This window comes from Pseudophryne corroboree, unplaced genomic scaffold (genome assembly GCF_028390025.1).
Source record: "Pseudophryne corroboree isolate aPseCor3 unplaced genomic scaffold, aPseCor3.hap2 scaffold_2537, whole genome shotgun sequence".
In the NCBI taxonomy this organism is placed as follows: Eukaryota; Metazoa; Chordata; class Amphibia; order Anura; family Myobatrachidae; genus Pseudophryne; species Pseudophryne corroboree.
The window spans coordinates 19020-41672 of record NW_026969197.1 but is presented as its reverse complement, the minus strand read 5'-3'; the positions used below and the strand labels follow the sequence as shown (position 1 = coordinate 41672).

Sequence of the window (22653 nt, the reverse complement as noted above, 5' to 3'; positions counted from 1 at the left end):
TTCTCAATATTCCAAAATCGCAGCTGGTTCCGACGACTTGTCTTCTGTTCCTAGGGATGATCCTGGACACAGTCCAGAAAGAAGGTGTTTCTCCCGGAGGAGAAAGCCAGGGAGTTATCCGAGCTAGTCAGGAACCTCCTAAAACCGAGCCAAGTCTCAGTGCATCAATGCACAAGGGTTCTGGGTAAAAATGGTGGCTTCCTACGAAGCAATCCCATTCGGCAGTTTCCACGCAAGAACTTTCCAGTGGGACCTACTGGACAAATGGTCCGGGTCGCATCTTCAGATGCATCAGCGGATAACCCTGTCACCAAGGACAAGGGTATCCCTCCTGTGGTGGTTGCAGAGTGCTCATCTTCTAGAGGGCCGCAGATTCGGCATTCAGGACTGGGTCCTGGTGACCACGGATGCCAGCCTGCGAGGCTGGGGAGCAGTCACACAGGGAAGGAATATCCAGGGCTTATGGTCAAGCCTGGAGACATCACTTCACATAAATATCCTGAAGCTAAGGGCCATTTACAATGCTCTAAGCTTAGCAAGACCTCTGCTTTAAGGTCAGCCGGTGTTGATCCAGTCGGACAACATTACGGCAGTCACCCACGTAAACAGACAGGGTGCCACAAGAAGCAGGAGGGCAATGGCAGAAGCTGCAAGGATTCTTCGCTGGGCGGAAAACCATGTGATAGCACTGTCAGCAGTATTCATTCCGGGAGTGGACAACTGGGAAGCAGTTTTCCTCAGCACGACCTCCACCCGGGAGAGTGGGGACTTCACCCAGAAGTCTTCCACATGATTATAAACCGTTGGGAAAAACTCGACAGGTATTGCGCCAGGTCAAGGGATCCTCAGGCAATAGCTGTAGACGCTCTGGTAACACCGTGGGTGTACCAATCAGTGTATGGGTTCCCTCCTCTGCCTCTCATACCCAAGGTACTGAGAATTATAAGATGGAGAGGAGTAAGCACTATATTCGTGGCTCCGGATTGGCCAAGAAGGACTTGGTAACCGGAACTTCAAGAGATGCTCACGGAGGATCCGTGGCCTCTACCTCTAAGAAGGGACCTGCTCCAGCAAGGACCCTGTCCGTTCCAAGACTTACCGCGGCTGCGTTTGACTGCATGGCGGTTGAACGCCGGATCCTGAAGGAAAAAGGCATTCCGGATGAAGTCATCCCTATCCTGATCAAAGCCAGGAAGGATGTAACCGCAAAACATTATCACCGCATTTGGCGAAAATATGTTGCGTGGTGCGAGGCCAGTAAGGCCCGACGGAGGAAATTCAACTGGGTCGATTCCTACATTTCCTGCAAACAGGAGTGTCTATGGGCCTGAAATTGGGGTCCATTAAGGTTCAAATTTCGGCTCTGTCAATTTTCTTCCAAAAAGAACTAGCTTCAGTCCCTGAAGTTCAGACGTTTGTTAAAGGGGTACTGCATATACAGCCTCCTTTTGTGCCTTCAGTGGCACTTTGGGATCTCAATGTAGTTTTTGGGTTCCAAAAGTCACATTGGTTTGACCCACTTAAATCTGTGGAGTTAAAATATCTCACAGGAAAAGTGGTCATGCTGTTGGCTCTGGCCTGGGCCAGGCGCGTGTCAGAATTGGCGGCTTTTTCCTGTAAAAGCCCTTATCTGATTTTCCATTCGGACAGGGCGGAATTGAGGACTCGTCCTCAGTTTCTCCCTAAGGTGGTTTCAGCGTTCACCTGAACCAACCTATTGTGGTGCCTGCGGCTACTAGGGACTTGGAGGACTCCAAGTTGCTAGACGTTGTCTGGACCCGGAAAATATATGTTTCCAGGACGGCTGGAGTCAGGAAATCTGACTCGCTGTTTATCCTGTATGCACCCAACAAGCTGGGTGCTCCTGCTTCTAAGCAGACTATTGCTCGTTGGATTTGCAGTACAATTCAGCTTGCACATTCTGTGGCAGGCCTGCCACAGGCAAAAAGCTGTAAATGCCCACTCCACAAGGAAGGTGGGCTCATCTTCGGCAGCTGCCCGAGGGGTCTCGGCTTTACAACTTTGCTGAGCAGCTACTTGGTCAGGAGCAAATACGTTTGTAAAATTCTACAAATTTGATACCCTGGCTCATTTGGTGCTGCAGAGTCATCCGCACTCTCCCGCCCGTTTGGGAGCTTTGGTATAATCCCCATGGTCCTTACGGAGTTCCCAGCATCCACTAGGACGTCAGAGAAAACAAGAATATACTTACCGATAATTCTATTTCTCGTAGTCCGTAGTGGATGCTGGGCGCCCATCCCAAGTGCGGATTGTCTGCAATACTGGTACATAATTATTGTTACCAAAAAAAAATTCGGGTTATTGCTGTAGTGAGCCATCTTTTCTAGAGGCTCCTCTATTATCATGCTGTTAACTGGGTTCAGATCACAAGTTGTACGGTGTGATTGGTGTGGCTGGTATGAGTCTTACCCGGGATTCAAAATCCTTCCTTATTGTGTACGCTCGTCCGGGCACAGTATCCTAACTGAGGCTTGGAGGAGGGTCATAGGGGGAGGAGCCAGTGCAAACCAGGTAGTCCTAAAGCTTTCTTTAGATGTGCCCAGACTCCTGCGGAGCCGCTATCCCCCCCATGGTCCTTACGGAGTTCCCAGCATCCACTACGGACTACGAGAAATAGAATTATCGGTAAGTAAATTCTTATTTTTTCCTGCATCTGAGGAATTAAATGACGTATGTGAATAAGCGTGGGCTTCCCCAGATAAGAAATTGGTAATTTCTAAACGGTTATTGTTAGCGTACCCTTTCCTGCCAGAGGATAGGGCACGTTGGGAAACACCTCCTAGGGTGGATAAAGCGCTCACACGTTTGTCAAAGAAGGTGGCACTACCGTCTCCGGATACGGCCGCCCTAAAGGAACCTGCTGATAGAAAGCAGGAGGCTATCCTAAAGTGTATATACACACATACAGGTGTTATACTGCGACCAGCTATTGCCTCAGAATGGATGTATAGTGCTGCGGCTGCGTGGTCAGATTCCCTGACAGAGAATATTGATACCCTGTATAGGGACAATATATTACTGACTCTAGAGCATATAAAAGATGCGCTCTTATACATGCGTGATGCACAGAGGGATATTTGCCGGCTGGCATCAAGAGTAAGTGCAATGTTCATTTCCGCCAGGCGAGGGTTATGGACTCGGCAGTGGTCAGGTGATGCCGACTCGTAAAGGCACATGGAAGTTTTGCCTTATAAAGGGGAGGAGTTATTTAGGGAAGGTCTGTCGGACCTCGTTTCCACGGCGACAGCTGCCCCCCAACAAAAGCAAGCACCGTACTATCAAGCACAGTCCTTTCGGCCCCATAAGGGCAAGCGAGCGAGAGGCGCGTCCTTTCTGCCAAAAGGCAGAGGTAAAGGAAAAAAGCTGCAGCAGACAGCCAGCTCCCAGGAGCAGAAGTCCTCCCCCGTTTCCGCCAAGTCCACAGCATGACGCTGGGGCTTCGCAGGCGGACCCAGGTACGGTGGGGGCCCGTCTCAAGAATTTCAGCACACAGTGGGCTCGCTCACAAGTGGATCTTTCAGGTAGTATCTCAGGGGTACAGACTGGAATTCGAGACGCCTCCCCCCCGGCGTTTCCTAAAATCTGCCTTACCGAAAACTCCCTCCGACAGGGAGGCAGTGTTAGAGGCTATACACAAACTGTATTCACAAAAGGTGATAATCAAGGTGCCCCTCCTTCAACAAGGAAGGGGTTACTATTCCACAATGTTTGTGGTACCAAAACCGGACGGTTCGGTGAGACCCATTTTAAATTTTAAATCCTTGAACACATATATAAAGAGGTTCAAGTTCAAGATGGAATCGCTCAGGGCGGTTATCTCAAGCCTGGAGGAAGGGGATTACATGGTATCACTGGACATCAAGGATGCTTACCTGCATGTCCCCATTTACCCTCCTCACCAGGAGTACCTCAGGTTTGTGGTACTGGACTGTCACTACCAGTTCCAGACGCTGCCGTTTGGGTTATCCATGGCACCGAGGGTCTTTACCAAGGTAATGGCCGAAATGATGATACTCCTTCGAAAGAAGGGAGTTTTAATTATCCCGTACTTGGACGATCTCCTGATAAAAGCGAGGTCCAAGGAACAGTTGTTGGTGGGGGTAGCACTTTCTCACGAAGTGCTGCAACAGCATGGTTGGATTTTCAATATCCCAAAGTCACAGCTGGTTCCTACGACACACCTTCTGTTCCTGGGGATGATTCTGGATACAGACCAGAAAAGAGTGTTTCTTCCGGAGGAGAAAGCAAAAGAGTTGTCGTCTCTAGTAAGAAGCCTCCTAAAACCAGGACAGGTGTCAGTGCATCAATGCACGAGAGTCCTGGGAAAGATGGTAGCCTCATACGAGGCAATTCCATTCGGCAGATTCCACGCAAGAACCTTCCAGTGGGACCTGTTGGACAAGTGGTCCAGATCGCATCTTCAGATGCATCAGAGGATAACCCTGTCGCCAAGGACCAGGGTGTCGCTACTGTGGTGGCTGCAGAGTGCTCATCTCCTAGAGGGCCGCAGATTCGGGATACAGGACTGGGTCCTGGTAACCACGGATGCCAGCCTTCGAGGCTGGGGGGCAGTCACACAGGGAAGAAATTTCCAGGGACTGTGGTCAAATCAGGAGATTTCTCTTCACATAAATATTCTGGAATTAAGGGCCATCTACAATGCCCTAATCCAGGCAAGACCTCTGCTTCAAAACCAGCCGGTACTGATACAATCAGACAACATCACGGCGGTCGCCCATGTAAACAGACAGGGCGGCACAAGAATCAGGGGGGCAATGGCAGAAGCCACAAGGATTCTCCGATGGGCAGAGAATCACGTGTTAGCACTGACAGCAGTGTTCATCCCGGGCGTAGACAACTGGGAAGCAGACTTCCTCAGCAGGCACGACCTCCACCCGGGGGAATGGGGACTTCATCCAGAAGTCTTCCAAATGATTGTAAACCGTTGGGAATGGCCAAAGGTGGACATGATGGCGTCCCGCTTCAACAATAAAACAAAAAAGAAATTGCGCCAGGTCAAGGGACCCTCAGGCGATAGCAGTGGACGCTCTAGTGACACCGTGGGTGTACCAGTCGGTTTATGTGTTCCCTCCTCTGCCTCTAATTCCCAAGGTGCTGAGAATTATAAGAAGGAGAGGAGTAAGAACGATACTCGTGGTCCCGGATTGGCCAAGAAGAGCTTGGTACCCGGAACTTCAAGAGATGGTCACAGAGGACCCATGGCCTCTACCGCTAAGGCGGGACCTGCTCCAGCAGGGACCCTGCCTGTTCCAAGACTTACCGTGGCTGCGTTTGACGGCATGGCGGTTGAACACCGGATCCTGAAGGAAAAAGGTATTCCGGAGGAAGTCATCCCTACCCTGATCAAGGCCAGGAAGGATGTAACCGCACAACATTATCACCGCATTTTGCGAAAATATGTTGCGTGGTGTGAGGCCAGGAAGGCCCCAACGGAGGAATTTCAACTGGGTCGATTTTCTGCATTTCCTGCAAGCAGGAGTGACTATGGGCCTCAAATTGGGGTCCATTAAGGTCCAGATTTCGGCTCTGTCGATTTTCTTCCAGAAAGAACTGGCTTCATTGCCTGAAGTTCAGACATTTGTCAAGGGAGTGCTGCATATTCAGCCCCCTTTTGTGCCCCCAGTGGCACCTTGGGATCTCAATGTGGTCTTGGGGGTCCTGAAATCACATTGGTTTGAGCCACTTAAAACGGTGGATCTGAAATATCTCACGTGGAAAGTGGTCATGTTGTTGGCACTGGCTTCGGCCAGGCGTGTGTCAGAATTGGCGGCTTTGTCTTGTAAAAGCCCTTGTCTGATCTTCCATATGGATAGGGCAGAATTGAGGACTCGTCCCCAGTTTCTCCCGAAGGTGGTATCAGCTTTTCACTTGAACCAACCTATTGTGGTGCCTGCGGCTACTAGGGACTTGGAGGATTCCAAGTTACTGGACGTTGTCAGGGCCCTGAAAATTTATGTTTTCAGGACGGCTAGAGTCAGGAAAACTGACTCGCTATTTATCCTGTACGCACCCAACAAGCTGGGTGCTCCTGCTTCTAAGCAGACGATTGCTCGCTGGATTTGTAGCACAATTCAGTTTGCACATTCTGCGGCGGGACTGCCGCATCCTAAATCAGTGAAAGCCCATTCCACAAGGAAGGTGGGCTCATCTTGGGCGGCTGCCCGAGTGGTCTCGGCTTTACAACTTTGCCGAGCGGCTACTTGGTCAGGGTCTAATACTTTTGCAAAATTTTACAAATTTGATACCCTGGCTGAGGAGGACCTTGAGTTTGCTCATTCGGTGCTGCAGAGTCATCCGCACTCTCCCGCCCATTTGGGAGCTTTGGTATAATCCCCATGGTCCTTACGGAGTTCCCAGCATCCACTAGGACGTCAGAGAAAATAAGAATTTACTCACCGGCAATTCTATTTCTCGTAGTCCGTAGTGGATGCTGGGCGCCCATCCCAAGTGCGGATTGCTGCAATACTTGTACATTAGTTATTGTTAACTAATCGGGTTATTGTTGAGAGCCATCTGTTCAGAGGCTCCACTTGTTATCATACTGTTAACTGGGTTTAATATCACAAGTTGTACGGTGTGATTGGTGTGGCCGGTATGAGTCTTACCCGGGATTCAAAATCCTTCCTTAATCGTGTCAGCTCTTCCGGGCACAGTATCCTAACTGAGGTCTGGAGGAGGTTCATAGGGGGAGGAGCCAGTGCACACCAGGTAGTCCTAAAGCTTTCTTATCTGTGCCCAGTCTCCTGCGGAGCCGCTATTCCCCATGGTCCTTACGGAATTTCCAGCATCCACTACGGACTACGAGAAATAGAATTACCGGTGAGTAAATTCTTATTTTTTCCAGGGATGCTTTTTGTTCCCAATCTGCTCCTGCCTGTGGGCGTTGTTGGACACTCACAACCAGCAGTTGTTTTTGTCTCAGAAGAAAGTCCTGAATCTTCAGGACAGGATTCGATGCTTCCTATCTTGTCCGCAAGTGTCGATACATTCGGCAATGCAAGTGCTAGGTCTCATGGTGTCTGCTTTCAACATGGTGGAGTATGCTCAATTCCATTCCTGCCCTCTGCAGAAGCTAATTCTTACCAAGTGGGACGACTTGCCTCACCGGATCAGGTCTCAAATGATTTCCTTGTCTCCGGAGGTCCATCTGTCACTGAGCTGGTTGCTTCAGGACCAACGATTTAGCAGGGTTCGTCCCTTCTGGATCTTCAGCTGGGTCCTTCTGACGACGGATGCCAGTCTGAGAGGTTGGGGTGCTGTGTTGGAACAACACTCCCTTCAGGGTTGGTGGATCAAGGAGTCGTCTCTCCTCCTGATAAACATTCTGGAATTGCGGGCGGTGTTCAACTCATTGAACTTGGCCATCATTTAATACAGAACAGACCTGTTCAAGTACAGTTGGACAACGCCACCACGGTGGCGTACATCAATCATCAAGGCGGCACTCAAAGCCACATGGCATTGAGGGAAGTATCACGGATTGTTCAGTGGGTGGAACATCATCTGTCAGCCATATCGGCAGTGTTCATTCCGGGGGTCCTAAACTGGGAAGCGGACTTTCTCATTCGTCAGGACGTACATGCCAGAGAGTGGAGCCTCCATCCAGAAGTGTTTCAACTCCTTGTGGACAAGTGGGGCCTTCCAGATGTGGACCCGTATGCATCTGGACACAATCACAAGGTTCTGGTCTTCAGAGCAAGGACAAGGGATCCTCAAGCAGCGTTCGTGGACGCACTGGCAATTTCATGGAACTTTCGGCTGCCATACATGTTCCCTCCGGTGTCACTCCTGCCCAGAGTAATAAGGAAGTTCAAGAAAGAAGGAGGAATCCTGCTTCTGATCGCTCCAGCGTGGCCCAGATGGCATTGGTTCTCAGACCTTCAGGGTCTCTCGATAGAGAATCCCCTTCTACTTCCGCAGTGTCCATATTTCCTCGTTCAGGGCCCCTGTGTATATTAGGATTTAGCCCGATTGGCTTTGATGGCGTGGCTCTTGAAGCTTCCGTCTTGAAGGCCAAAGGATTTTCTGAGGCGGTCATTCAAACCATGTTGAAGGCCCGGAAACCGACCTCTGCTCGGATTTACCATAGGGTCTGGAATTTTTACTTTGCTAGGTGTGCATCTAACAATTATGACGCTTACAAGTTTAGTACGGCCAAACTTTTGGCCCCTCTACAACAGGGCCTGGGCTTGGGCCTTCGTCTGGCCTCCATCAATGTTCATATTTCTGCCTTGTCGGTTTGGTTCCAGAGAAAAATTGCGACCTTACCTGATGTGCATGCGTTCACTCAGGGTGTGTTGCGGATTCAACCTCCTTATGTCCCGCCTGTGGCTCTTTGGGACCTGTCGGTGGCTCTGGAGGCGTTGCAAGGGTCTCTGTTTGAGCCTCTTGAATCTGCAGACCTTAAGTGGCTTTCCCTTAAGGTATTGTTTCTGCTGGCTATTGTCTCTGCTAGACAGGTGTCGGATTTGGGTGCCTTATCTTGTAGGTTACCTTATCTGATTTTTCACCGTGATCGGGCGGTTCTTAGAACACGTCCCGGGTATTTACTGAAGGTGGTGTCCACTTTCCACCTTAATCAGGAAATCATGGTTCCGGCCTTTGCCTCTCCTGACTTGTCTTCCAAAGAGAGGTCTTTGGATGTGGTATGGGCTCTCTGTATCTATGTGAAGAGGACAGCTCCCATCAGGAAGTCGGATTCTCTCTTTGTTCTGTTTGTTTTTCACAAACGTGGCTGGCCAGCTCACAAGCAGACCCTGGCCAGATGGATTAGAATGGTGATTGCACATGCTTATGTACAGGCTGGCCTTCCAGCTCTTGCTACCATAAAGGACCTTTCTACTCGGTCGGTTGGACCTTCTTGGGTGGCCCGCCGTGGTGCGACCCTTGAACAATTGTGCAAGGCGGCTACATGGTCCTCAGTGAACACGTTCATAAGGTTCTATGCCTTTGATACTTCCGCCTCCGAGGCCAGGATGCTTCCTTTGGACGCCGGGTTCTTGTGACCGCTACAGTGCGTCCCCTCCCATAAGGAACTGCTTTAGGACATCCCCAATGTCATTCCCTGTGTACCCCGCAGCAGAAAACGAGATTTATGGTAAAAACTTGTTGTTAAATCTCTTTCTGCGAGGTACACTGGGCTCCACAAGGCACCCACCCTGATGCACTTAGCTTTTTTGGGTTGGTATGGCATTAGCCGCTGACACTTTCTCCTGTCATGAGAATGTGTTGTGTGTGTGTGTGTGTGTGTGTGTGTGTGTGTGTGTGGCTACTAACAGTTGTCTCTTTTCCTTGCTACTGCATTGGACTGGTTAACAAAAACTGAGCTCCTGTGCACGGAGGCGGGGTTATAGAGCAGGCGGCGCTATGCTTTCTGGGAAGAAGGTCAAAGATTTGAGCCTGTTGGTGCCTCGGATCAAGATCCTATTCTACACCCCAATGTAATTCCCTGTTGAGCCCAGTGTACCTCGCAGAAAGAGCTTTAACAACGGTAAGTTCTTACCATAAATCTCATTTGGAGTCGGGAGCCATCAGCCTCTATTATACTCCTGCTCTCCTCCTCATATCATGTCACTGTGTGTTACCAGCCTAGAGATCTGACCAGTCTCCTCCCCACACTCTGTTGTATCTCATACATCAGGAGCCATCAGCCCCTATTATACTCCTGCTCTCCCCCTCACATCATGTCACTGTGTGTTACCAGCCCAGAGATCTGACCAGTCTCCTCCCCACACTCTCTGGTGTATCTCATACATCAGGAGCCATCAGCCCCTATTATACTCCTGCTCTCCCCTCACATCATGTCACTGTGTGTTACCAGCCCAGAGATCTGACCAGTCTCCTCCCCACACTCTCTGGTGTATCTCATACATCAGGAGACATCAGCCACCTATTATACTCCTGCTCTCCCCCTCACATCATGTCACTGTGTGTTTCCAGCCCAGAGATCTGACCAGTCTCCTCCCCACACTCTCTGGTGTATCTCATACATCAGGAGACATCAGCCCCTATTATACTCCTGCTCTCCCCCTCACATCATGTCACTGTGTGTCACCAGCCCAGAGATCTGACCAGTCTCCTCCCCACACTCTCTGGTGTATCTCATACATCAGGAGACATCAGCCCCTATTATACTCCTGCTCTCCCCCTCACATCATGTCACTGTGTGTTACCAGCCCAGAGATCTGACCAGTCTCCTCCCCACACTCTCTGGTGTGTCTCATACATCAGGACCCATCAGCCCCTATTATACTCCTGCTCTCCCCCTCGCATCCTGTCACTGTGTGTTACCAGCCCAGAGATCTGACCAGTCTCCTCCCCACACTCTCTGGTGTATCTCATATATCAGGAGACATCAGCCCCTATTATACTCCTGCTCTCCCCCTCACATCATGTCACTGTGTGTCACCAGCAGCCATACTGTGTGCTAGCAGTACCTCTGCCTATCGTATTACATGCCAGGTATTCAATGAGAGTGTCTCTATTAGCACATGCCAGTCTATATATAAACCACTCTCATACGTCCTAGAGGATGCTGGGGGGGTCATCATAAAACCATGGGGTATAGACAGGATCCGCAGGAGACATGGGCACTTTAAGACTTTGAAAGGGTGTGAACTGGCTCCTCCCTCTATGCCCCTCCTCCAGACCCCAGTTTTAGAATTGTGCCCAGTGAGACTGGACGCACTACAGGGAGCTCTACTGAGTTTCTCTGAAAATACTTTGTGTTAGGTTTTTTATGTTCAGGGAAGCTGCTGGCAACATTCTCCCTGCTTCGTGGGACTTGGGGGAGAGACGTATGACCCACTTCCAGTGAGTTCAATGGCTCTGCTTCTGGCTACAGGACACCATTAGCTCCTGAGGGTCTGATCGCTGGGTACGCCTAGATCCTCACTCCCGCAGCTTGCCGTCACCCCCTTTCAGAGCCAGAAGACAGGTGAGTAGCAGAAGAAAAGAAGACTTCAGCTTCACTGACGGCATTTTCTGAGGTACTGCGCAGCGGGCAGACGCTGCGTGCTGAGCTCCCACACACAGCACTACAGGGTGCAGGGCGCGGGGGGGGGGGCACCCTGGGCAGCTAAAATCATCCTCATTATTCCACTGGCAAGAGGGGACATTAGTGCCACGGCACTGTCCTAACCCCCGCCAGTATAAATATCAGAGAATGCGAGACAGAAGCACGCCATTAAGGGGGCGGAGCTTCTTCCTCACAGCGCCATTTCTTCTCCGCAGGCTGCAGAGACGCTGGTCCTCCTCACACTGACAAGTACCAGGGGTACAAAACAGGAGGAGGCAGGTCAATTGGTGCAATATATATGTGACTGTAAAAGCGCTTTAGGTCTGAGGCAATTTCTTGGTGTTTTCAGACCCGTTGATTTAGCGCTGGGTTGTGAGCCCTCTGTGTCTCTCTGACAGACTTTACTGTGGGTCTGTCCCCTATATGCCCAGTTTGTCTGTGGGTGTTTGGTGCACGTGTGTCGACATGTCTGAGGCTGAAGGCTCTTCCCAGGAGGAGGCTGTATTGGGGACACAGACTACTGCGGGGGTGACCCAGTCTGCACCGCCGACGCCGGATTGGGTAAATGTGTTGAACGCCTTGAATGCTAATGTGGCTCTTATTAGTAAGAGGCTGGATAAGTCTGAGTCTCAGACCCAGGCATGGAAGAAATCTGTAGAAGATATGTTATTGCAAAGTCGGGTCCCCTCAGGGTCACAAAAACGTACGTTGGCCCAGTTGGCAGACACTGATACCGACACACTCTGATTCCTGTGTCGACTATAGCGATTCCAGATTAGATCCAAAATTGGCAACTAGCATTCAATACATGATTGTGGCAGTTAAAGATGTATTACATATCACTGAGGACCCGGCTGTCTCTGATAAAAGGGCCTGTATGTATAAGGAAAGGAAACCTGAAGTGACGTTTCCTCCCTCTCATGAACTGAACACTCCATTTGAAAAGTCTGGGAAGGTCCTGACAAAAAGTTTCAGATTCCCAAAAGAATTACGGTAGCTTATCCGTTTCCCTCGGCGGATAGGGAAAAGTGGGAGTCACCCCCCCACTGTGGACAAGGCCTTGTCTAGGTTGACTAAAAAGGTGGCTCTTCCGTCACCTGACACTGCTTCCCTTAAGGATCCTGCAGATCGTAAACAAGAAACTACGTTAAAGTCCATTTATGCGACCACAGGTACGCTACTCAGACCTGTCATTGCATCTGTGTGGGTAAGTAGTGCTATCGAAAAGTGGGCAGACAACTTGTCTTCTGAAATAGATACCCTAGATAGGGATAGCATCCTCTTAACGCTGGGTTATATCAAGGACGCTGCAGCATACCTTAAGGAAGCCGCGAGAGATGTTGGTCTATTGGGATCAAAGGCCAATGCCATGGCAGTCTCAGCTAGACGAGCGTTGTGGTTTCACCAATGGAATGCTGATGCTGATTCCAAGAAAAGTATGTAGTCTCTACCATATAAAGGTAAGGCCTTATTTGGTGACAGCCTTGATGATTTGGTATCTACAGCTACCGCAGGTAAGTCATCCTTTTTGTTTTATGTTCCTCCACAACAAAAGAAAACGCATCACTATCAGATGCAGTCCTTTCGGCCCAATAAATACAGAAAGGGCCGAGGTTCTTCCTTCCTTGCTGCTAGAGGAAGGGGAAGAGGTAAACGATCACCAGCCTTGTTAGGCTCCCAGGAGCAGAAGTCCTCCCAGGCATCTGCCAATTCCACCGCATGACGTTGGGGCTCCTATGCGGGAGTCCGCACCGGTGGGGGCACGTCTCGAACTCTTCAGTCAGTTTTGGGTTCGCTCAGACCTAGACCCATGGGTTTTACAAATGGTATCCCAAGGGTACAAGCTGGAGTTTTAAGACGTTTCCCTTCGCCGTTTTTTCAAATCTGCCTTACCAGCTTCTCTTCCGGACAGGGTGGTAGTTTGCGACACAATACAAAAGTTGTGTCAAAATCAAGTTATCGTCAGGGTTCCCCAGTCACAACAGGGAGAAGGTGTTTATTCGAGCCTGTTTGTGGTCCCGAAGCCGGACGGCTCGGTCAGACCAATCCTAAACCTGAAATCCCTAAATTTCTACCTAAAGAAATTCGAATTCAAGATGGAGTCTCTCGGAGCAGTGATCTCCAGTCTGGATGAAGGGGATTTTATAATGTCGGTGGACATAAAGGATGCCTACTTACATGTTCCCATTTATCCTCCGCATCAGGTTTACCTGAGGTTTGCAATTCAGGATTGTCATTACCAATTTCAAACGTTGCCGTTTGGTCTGTCCATGGCTCCAAGGATTTTCACCAAAGTGATGGCGGAGATGATGGTTCTCCTTCGCAAGCAAGGACCCATACTTGGACGATCTCCTGATAAAGGCGAGATCCAGGAACCAGTTGGTGCAAAACGTTGCACTCTCCGTGACGGTTCTTCAGCAACATGGTTGGCCCCTAAACTTGCCAAAATCGCAGTTGATTCAGACGATGCGGTTGTCGTTTTTGGGAATGATATTGGACACAGAACTACAGAGAGTCTTTCTTCAGTGGACAAGGCAAACAAATTCTGAAACCAGCAAGAGTGTCAATCCATCAATGCATTTGGTTGCTGGGGAAGATGGTTGTGGCCTACGAGGCCATTCAGTTTGGCAGGTTCCATGCCAGAGTGTTCCAGTGGGACCTGTTGGACAAGTGTTCCGGGTCCCACCTACACATACACCGGAGAATAATCCTGTCTTCCAAGACCAGGGTATAAATCCTGTGATGGCTGCACAGCTCTCACCTCATAGAGGGGCGCAGGTTCGGGATACAGGACTGGATCCTGCTGACCACGGATGCAAGCCTCCGAGGCTGGGGGGGGTCAGTCACAATGGGAGAAAACTTCCATGGAAGATGGTCAAGTCAGGAAACTTGTCTCCACATAAATGTTCTGGAGTTGAGGTTCATTTACAACGGCCTTCTGCAAGCGGAACATCTTCGAGATCTGCCTGTACTGATCCAGTCGGACAATGTAACAGCAGTAGCGTACATAAACCGTCAGGGCGGAACGAAAATCAGAGCGGCAATGGCAGAAGCCACAAGGATTTTCCGCTGGGCGGAAAAGCATACAAGCGCTCTGTCAGCGATCTTCATTCCAGCAGTGGACAACTGGGAAGCAGACTTCCTCAGCAGACACGGTCTCCATCAAGGAGAGTGGGGCCTCCACCAAGAAGTCTTCACAGAGGTGACAAGTCGTTGGGGAGTTCCTCAAGTAGACATGAGGGCATCTTGTCTCAACAAGAAGCTTCAGAGATATTGTTCCAGGTCAAGGGACCCTCAAGCAATTGCAGTGGATGCACTGGTGACACCGTGGGTGTTTCAATCGGTGTATGTATTCCCTCCACTTCCTCTCATTCCAGAGGTTCTAAAGACCATAAGAAGAACAAAGATCCGGCCGATCCTCATTGTCCCAGATTGGCCAAGGAGGGCATGATATCCAGATCTTCAGGAATTACTCATAGGAGATCCCTGGCCTCTTCCTCTGCGCGAGGACCTGTTACAACAGGGGCAGTGCGTGTATCAGGACTTACCACAGCTACGTTCGACGGCATGGCGGTTGAGCGCAAAATCCTAGACCGTAAGTGTATTCCCAGTGAAGTCATTCCCACAATTATTCAGGCCAGAAAAGGGGTAACGTCTAAACATTACCACCGTATTTGGAGAAAATATGTTTCTTGGTGTGAATCCAAGGGGGCTCCTACGGAAGAGTTTCGGCTAGGATGTTTTCTCCATTTTCTACAAGCAGGTGTGGATGCGGGCCTAAAATTGGGCTCAATTAAGGTACAGATTTCAACCTTATCGGTTTTCTTTCAGAAACAATTGGCCTCCCTTCCAGAAGTTCAGACTTTCGGGAAAGGCGTGTTGCACATCCAACCTCCATTTGTGCCTCCAGTTGCACCATGGGATCTTAATGTGGTGTTGCAGTTCCTTCAATCACATTGGTTTGAACCTTTACGGACGATGGAGTTGAAATTCATCACCTGGAAAGTGGTCATCCTGTTGGCCTTGGCATCTGCAAGGCGGGTGTCTGAGTTAGCGGCCTTGTCTCACAAGAGCCCTTATTTGATCTTCCATGAAGATAGAGCTGAATTGAGGACACCTCAACAATTTCTACCGAAGGTGGTTTCTTCTTTCCACATGAAACAACCTATTGTGGTGCATGTGGCTACTGACGCCTTCGTTGAGTCAAAATCTCTGGATGTGGTTAGAGGTTTGAAGATTTATGTCTCCAGAACGGCTCAGATTAGGAAAACAGAGGCTCTGTTTGTCGTGTATGCTCCCAACAAGGTTGGGTGTCCTGCTTCCAAGCAGATCATTGCACGCTGGATCTGTAACACGATTCAGCATGCTCAGTCCACGGCTGGATTGCCGTTACCGGAATCGGTGAAGGCCCATTCTACTAGAAAGGTGGGCTCATCCTGGGCGGCCTCGGCATTGCAACTTTGCCGAGCAGCTACTTGGTTGGGGTCAAACACATTAGCAAAGTTCTACAGTTTGACACCTTAGCCAATGAAGACCTTAAGTTTGGTCAGTCGGTGCTGCAGAGTCATCCGCACTCTCCCGCCCGTTCTAGAGCTTTGGTATAACCCCGTGGTTCTATGATGACCCCAGCATCCTCTAGGACATATGAGAAAATAGGATTTTAATACCTACCGGTAAATCCTTTTCTCTTAGTCCGTAGAGGATGCTGGGCGCCCGTCCCAGTGCGTACCTTATCTGCAGATATTAGTTGTGGTTACACAAATGTTGTGTTACGTTATTGTCAGCATGTTGCTGCAATTGTTCATGCCGTAGGCTTGTGTTCTGTTGAATGCCATGTTCTGCGGCATTCTTGAGGTGTTAGCTGGTAAGAATCTCGCCTTAGTTTAACAATAATTCCTTTCCTCGAAATGTCCGTCTTCCTGGGCACAGTTCCTATAACTGGAGTCTGGAGGAGCGGCATAGAGGGAGGAGCCAGTTAACACCCTTTCAAAGTCTTGAAGTGCCCATGTCTCCTGCGGATCCCGTCTATACCCCATGGTTCTATGATGACCCCAGCATCCTCTACGGACTAAGAGAAAAGGATTTACCGGTAGGTATTAAAATCCTATTTTCTCTAACATCCACAAGGGATACTGGGGACTTTGTAAGATGGGGTATAGAGGGGGTCCAAAGGAGCCGGTGTACTTTAGATTTCTTCCACTGGGTGTGCTTTCTTCCTCCCCTCTATGCCCCCTCCTGCAGCCAGTTTAGAACAGTGTGCCCTCAGGAGAGGATGCCACTCTGGTGCTCCAGAGGATTTTCTTCAGTTTATTTTAAACGTTGTTATTGTCGGTATGCTGTTTGGGCAACAGTATAACAGTATACCTGCACTGAGGGAGTTGGGGGAGTGGGGGCGGTTACCGGTCTCTTCAGGCGTCAGAGCCGCTTCCCCGCTGCAGGACCACCGTACTGAGAGGTTGTTGGTACCGCAGGGCATTGTGCATTAGCAAACGCAATCGCAGCACGTCGCACACCCCCTAACAATGCCGGGAGGTGAGAAGAGTGGTGAGTACAAACCGGGGGCCCCGCTAGGGGGGTCCCCCGGCTCTTGCTGCAGCGCGATCACAGGTGCGGCATGTGGATGCTCTACGGAAGGATACGCTATAGCCCCCTGTGTACACTGGCAGCGGTGGTGGAAACAGGGATTCATGTTACGTTTTACACCTGTTAGGAGACATTTGCCAGTATAAATGTATAGCTCTGCCGCCATTACAGGGGGCGGAGCTTCCTTAGAGCGGGACCAGTGGCGTTTTGGCGCCTTCCTCTGCTTACAGCTGCAGCAGGAAGGACACACAGCCCCTCCAGACACTCAGGACACACAGGAAACTGGTACAGGGGTGTAAATAAGGGGGAGAGACGCTATTATACACACTATAGTGTCCTGAAAAGGCTGTGGGTAAGGGTGGTTAGGGTTAGGCTGTGGGTAAGGGTGGTTAGGGTTAGGCTGTGGGTAAGGGGGGTTAGGGTTAGGCTGTGGGTAAGGGTGGTTAGGGTTAGGCTGTGGGTAAGGGTGGTTAGGGTTAGGCTGTGGGTAAGGGTGGTTAGGGTTAGGCTGTGGGTAAGGGTGGTTAGGGTTAGGCTGTGGGTAAGGGGGGTTAGGGTTAGGCTGTGGGTAAGGGGGGTTAGGGTTAGGCTGTGGGTAAGGGTGGTTAGGGTTAGGCTGTGGGTAAGGGTGGTTAGGGTTAGGCTGTGGGTAAGGGGGGTTAGGGTTAGGCTGTGGGTAAGGGTGGTTAGGGTTAGGCTGTGGGTAAGGGTGGTTAGGGTTAGGCTGTGGGTAAGGGGGGTTAGGGTTAGGCTGTGGGTAAGGGGGGTTAGGGTTAGGCTGTGGGTAAGGGTGGTTAGGGTTAGGCTGTGGGTAAGGGTGGTTAGGGTTAGGCTGTGGGTAAGGGGGGTTAGGGTTAGGCTGTGGGTAAGGGGGGTTAGGGTTAGGCTGTGGGTAAGGGGGGTTAGGGTTGGGCTGTGGGTAAGGGTGGTTAGGGTTGGGCTGTGGGTAAGGGGGGTTGGGTTAGGCTGTGGGTAAGTGGGGTTAGGGTTGGGCTGTGGGTAAGGGGGGCTAGGGTTGGGCTGTGGGTAAGGGGGGCTAGGGTTGGGCTGTGGGTAAGGGGGGTTAGGGTTAGGCTGTCGGTAAGGGGGGTTAGGGTTAGGCTGTGGGTAAGGGGGGTTAGGGTTAGGCTGTGGGTAAGGGGGGTTAGGTTTAGGCTGTGGGTAAGGGTGGTTAGGGTTAGGCTGTGGGTAAGGGGGGTTAGGTTTAGGCACTGCTGGGGGGAGGTTAGGGTTAGGTTGTGGGTAAGGGGGGTTAGGTTTAGGCTCTGCTGGGGGGAGGTTAGGGTTAGACTATGGGTAAGGGGGGTTAGGTTTAGGCACTGCTGGGGGGAGGTTAGGGTTAGGCTGTGGGTAAGGGGGGTTAGGTTTAGGCACTGCTGGGGGGAGGTTAGGGTTAGGCTGTGGGTAAGGGGCGTTAGGTTTAGGCACTGCTGGGGGTAGGTTAGGGTTAGGCTGTGGGTAAGGGGGGTTAGGTTTAGGCACTGCTGGGGGGAGGTTAGGGTTAGGCTGTGGGTAAGGGGGTTAGGTTTAGGCACTGCTGGGGGGAGGTTAGGGTTAGGCTGTGGGTAAGGAGGGTTAGGTTTAGGCACTGCTGGGGGGAGGTTAGGGTTAGGTTGTGGGTAAGTGGGGTTAGGTTTAGGCACTGCTGGGGGGAGGTTAGGGTTAGGCTGTGGGTAAGGGGGGTTAGGTTTAGGCACTGCTGGGGGGAGGTTAGGGTTAGGCTGTGGGTAAGGGGGTTAGGTTTAGGCACTGCTGGGGAGAGGTTAGGGTTAGGCTGTGAGTAAGGGGCGTTAGGTTTAGGCACTGCTGGGGGTAGGTTAGGGTTAGGCTGTGGGTAAGGGGGTTAGGTTTAGGCACTGCTTGGGGGAGGTTAGGTTTAGGCTGTGGGTAAGGGGCGTTAGGTTTAGGCACTGCTGGGGGGAAGTTAGGGTTAGGCTGTGGGTAAAGGGGGTTAGGGTTAGGCTGTGGGTAAGGGGGGATAGGGTTAGGCTGTGGGTAAGGGGGGATAGGGTTAGGCTGTGGGTAAGGGGGGATAGGGTTAGGCACTGCTGGGGGGAGGTTAGGGTTAGGCTGTGGGTAAGGGGGGTTAGGTTTAGGCATTGCTGGGGGGAGGTTATGGTTAGGCTGTGGGTAAGGGGGGTTAGGGTTAGGCACTGCTGGGGGGAGGTAAGGGTTAGGCAGTGGGTAAGGGGGTTAGGTGTCGGCAGTGCTGGGGGGAGGTTAGGGTTAGGCTGTGAGTGGGAGGGTTAGGTGTCGGCAGTGCTGCGATTGGGATGCCGGTGTGTCTTCTCATTTCTAGCCTTATATGATGTTGCCCGGGCTCAGATCACTTGTATAAATGCTTTTGACTGAAGAAGTAGCGGGTGCACCACAGGTAGCAGCAGTGCCTGCACAATTGATTCATGTTATAGTCTCATAGATCCTTAGCTTGGTCTATTTGTGAATGGCGCTGGGAATATCAGGGAAACTTACTGTAGTGGATGCCTGAAACAACCACTGAGGTCGGGCTACAAGCCCATGACACTCCCAGAAGACACACAAGGCATGCAAGGAAAGCCACCACCCAAGTTCAGCCACCCGCTCCTAGGCTACTTACCCTACCCCACAGCACTTACGCTGTCACCGGCGCTCACCTCCCGCCCGCAGCACAGCGTAGAGCAGCCGTAGAGCCGTCTTCATTCTCTGCCCGGCCCCCATGTGAATCCGCGGCTGCATGTGACCAGGAGGGGGAGGCACCACCAGAAGACTGGTAGTGGTAAGGCTCCACCTCCTCTTTACAGGCAGGAAGCGCAGTTAATTGAGAGCCATGAATTGGCTGCAGCGGAGCGCATCCTCGGGGATCCACACGTTTTTGAAAAGTGAGTCCCCGTCCTCCGATCTGGGTAAAATACGCGCTATAGAGCGTATTTGCAAACACTGTGTATATGTGTGTGTGTGTATGTATGTGTATATATATATATATATATATATATATATGTATGTGTGTATATATATATATATATATATATTTATTTATTTATTAAGCAACAATGTGGGTCATTCCGAGTTGTTTGCAAGCAGCTTTCGTTCGCTGCGCAGCGATCATGCAAAAAAATCGGCACTTCTGCGCATGCGTATGCGGTGCAATGCGCACGCACAGCGTTCTTTAACAACGATTGATGTCGTTTCACACAAGGTATAGCGACACTTTTCAGTCGCACTGCTGGCCGCAGAGTGATTGACAGGAAGAGGGCATTACTGGGTGTCAACTGACCGTTTTCAGGGAGTGTTCAAAAAAACGCAGGCATGCCAGGAAAAGTGCAGGTGTAGCTGGCCGAACGCAGGGCGTGTTTGTGACATCAAAACAGGAACTGAACAGTCTGAAGTGATCGCAAGCTAAGACTGCACAAAAAAATATTGTAGCCGCGCTGCGTTCCTTTCGAACGCACTTCTGCTTAGCTAACATAAACTCCCAGAGAGTGGCGGCTTAGCGTTTGCACGGCTGCTAAAAACAGCTAGCGAATGAACAACTCGGAATGAGGGCCAATGTGTATAGTGTATTTGAATTGTATTTAAGGTGGAATGCACTTGTTTGTGTGTCCCAGGAGGGGGGAATCCATTACTGTGTAGGCCAGGCATGTCCAAACTGCTGCCCTCCAGCTGTTGAGAAACTACACATCCCAGCATGCCCTGACACAGCTTTAGCATTCTCTGACAGCAAAACTGTCAGGGCATGCTGGGATATGTAGTTTCACAACAGCTGGAGGGCCGCAATTTGGACATGCCTGGTGTAGGCTGGTGGATTCCCCCAGTACTTTCCCCCCAAAATGGAATGCCTTCCTCTCTAGCCTCCCACATGGAAGTATCATGAGGAGAGAGAGGAGCAGCTCAGCTTTAAAACAAGCTGAGTGGTTTTCTGGAGCTCCTTAGGGATCACCTTTGGTGGGCAGGAAAGCCTGACCTGGGATCTAGGCTGCCCATCTCTGGAGCCCAATTTTAGACTGGAGATGGTGAGCTGGGTACCCGGGCAGATTCCTGGAAGTAGTTTAGATGGGAAAACTTCCCCCAGCCTAGACTGAGCGTCACCAGGGTGGATACCAACCCTCCAGGATGGGACGGTCAAAGGAGAGCGACTACTCCCCACCGTCCGTAGAGGACAATGATAGCTGTGCATGTGGCCAAGGCATGCACATCACATGGGTAAACAATGATTGGTTGAGAACAGCACGGTGGACTTGCCCCCTGTGGTATGTGTATTGGCGTAAGATAAAAAGAAGAGGCCTGTTAGCCTCCAGAGGTATTATACTATTTTCACTCTGCTGTAAACATCTTGCTGTATTGCTGTTGCCACTAGCAATAGGGAACAGTCTTTTTTAAGACTGGGTGAATAAACATCTGCCTCAAGATGACCGCTTCATCTTGTGATCTGCAGTGCTATGCCAAACATAGTTCCGTTTTCCGGTTGTCCAGGGTGCACTCAGCGTCTCCAAGCTTCGCCTCCCGCCAGCTACTGTGCAGAGGCCAAGTCCAGCGACTAGTGGTGATTCGTCGACACCACACAGGTGTGGAAAGATAGCGTGTAGACACATACAGAGCAGTACCATGGTTCCAGACTCCATAGCGACAAGGATTCTGGTGGTGGCAGTGTAGTACCTGCCCATTACGCAGTGGGTGGAGTCAGTAATAGGCGGTTACTAATGGTAATTGGGAATCCCCTAATTGGCCAGATCCCGTGTGACCTAAACATCCATTCTGTGACTGGAGCAGGACGCAAGGCAGGGTGAGGGCTTTCGTACAGAACCATCCAGTCACAGAAATTGCTGGCATAGCGGTGGGATAATCCTAGGTGGCTTTTCGGTCACCTAATTGGAGAAGCCGAGTTAGGAGAGGAGTAACTTCACTGCAGGAGAACGCACAAGATGGCGGTCTTCAGTGGAATGTCAAAGGACGATCTGGAGATCGTGTATCAGGAGAAGGGTGTGGATATCCCTTTCAATGTGTCCAGAAGCATCATGAGGGCGGCACTCGTGAGCTTGGCGGAGTCCCGCTGGGCGGAGGTAGAGTACTAAGGGCGTTGGCATTGAAGAGGGCGGCCTACCAGTGGACCTTTGTACAGAACCGGTGAGACCCACAAGCCCCAGCCTCTCTATTAGCAGCAGCCATGTTTCATACCTAGCAGGGCCGGAGGTCCAACGTCCCAGGTGGGGCGACACGGATACCTTAGCAGATCGGCTAGTGGAATTTGGAGAAAGGGCAACGGAGCAAGAGTGCTTGATCATCACCTCACTTCCCAATATCACTGCCGGGCTCCGGTGACTGTGCGCAGCCTGTTCTGCCCCCAGCAGTAGCGGAAGAGCCAGTGCTCCCACCTGAGGCAAAAGTGCCTCCAAGTCAGCTATCCGGAGCGTGCAGGAAAGACTGGGCACACTTAGCTCCAGAATACAGCCCGTGGCTTCAGCTGCGTCACTAGGCTGCGGCAGTGAACGGTGCCCGGACTGAGCGGAGTGAGCGGCTTTAGGGCAGGAGAAGTGGGGGACTTAATAGATTGTTTCTTGCCTCCAGTGGTGGCCGACAGCTATCAGGTAGGGTAGATAAGAAGCCACGTAGTAATAAAAGCTCCAGAAAGCATGTCTGGATGGACTCAGGCCCCTCTTATTTATTATTTTATAAACTAACAGGGGTGACAGGTGTGGTACATCCCTGCAAAGGCAGATCCAATCTCTTTCTCATCAGACTCTGCTGTCTTCCCTGCAATCTCACTCAGATGTTCACTGCTGCCAGTAGCACACGTATGAGAAGCAGAAGTATGGCGGCAGCTGTATAGATCCTGATATGTAATTCTCTATATCATACTTACTGTACACACATCATCCTTATTACTATTGAGAGAATAGAGGTAAGACACTGATGATGGGGGGTGTAAAAGTGGATTATAACCTGGAAGATGATGATGATTACAGGGTATTATATGGTGTATTGCATGTAAGTTACCTTGTTCCACACGTACTCTGCTGTAGCAATATACCTTATAT

The 22653-nt window shown here is 50.7% G+C and overlaps 1 protein-coding gene across 2 annotated transcripts in view; it reads left to right on the top strand.

The window, feature by feature from the left end:
• Window positions 1–22653, top strand: part of LOC135012519 (oocyte zinc finger protein XlCOF22-like) — a 33499-nt gene that overhangs the window by 8047 nt on the left and 2799 nt on the right. The window lies entirely within an intron of this gene.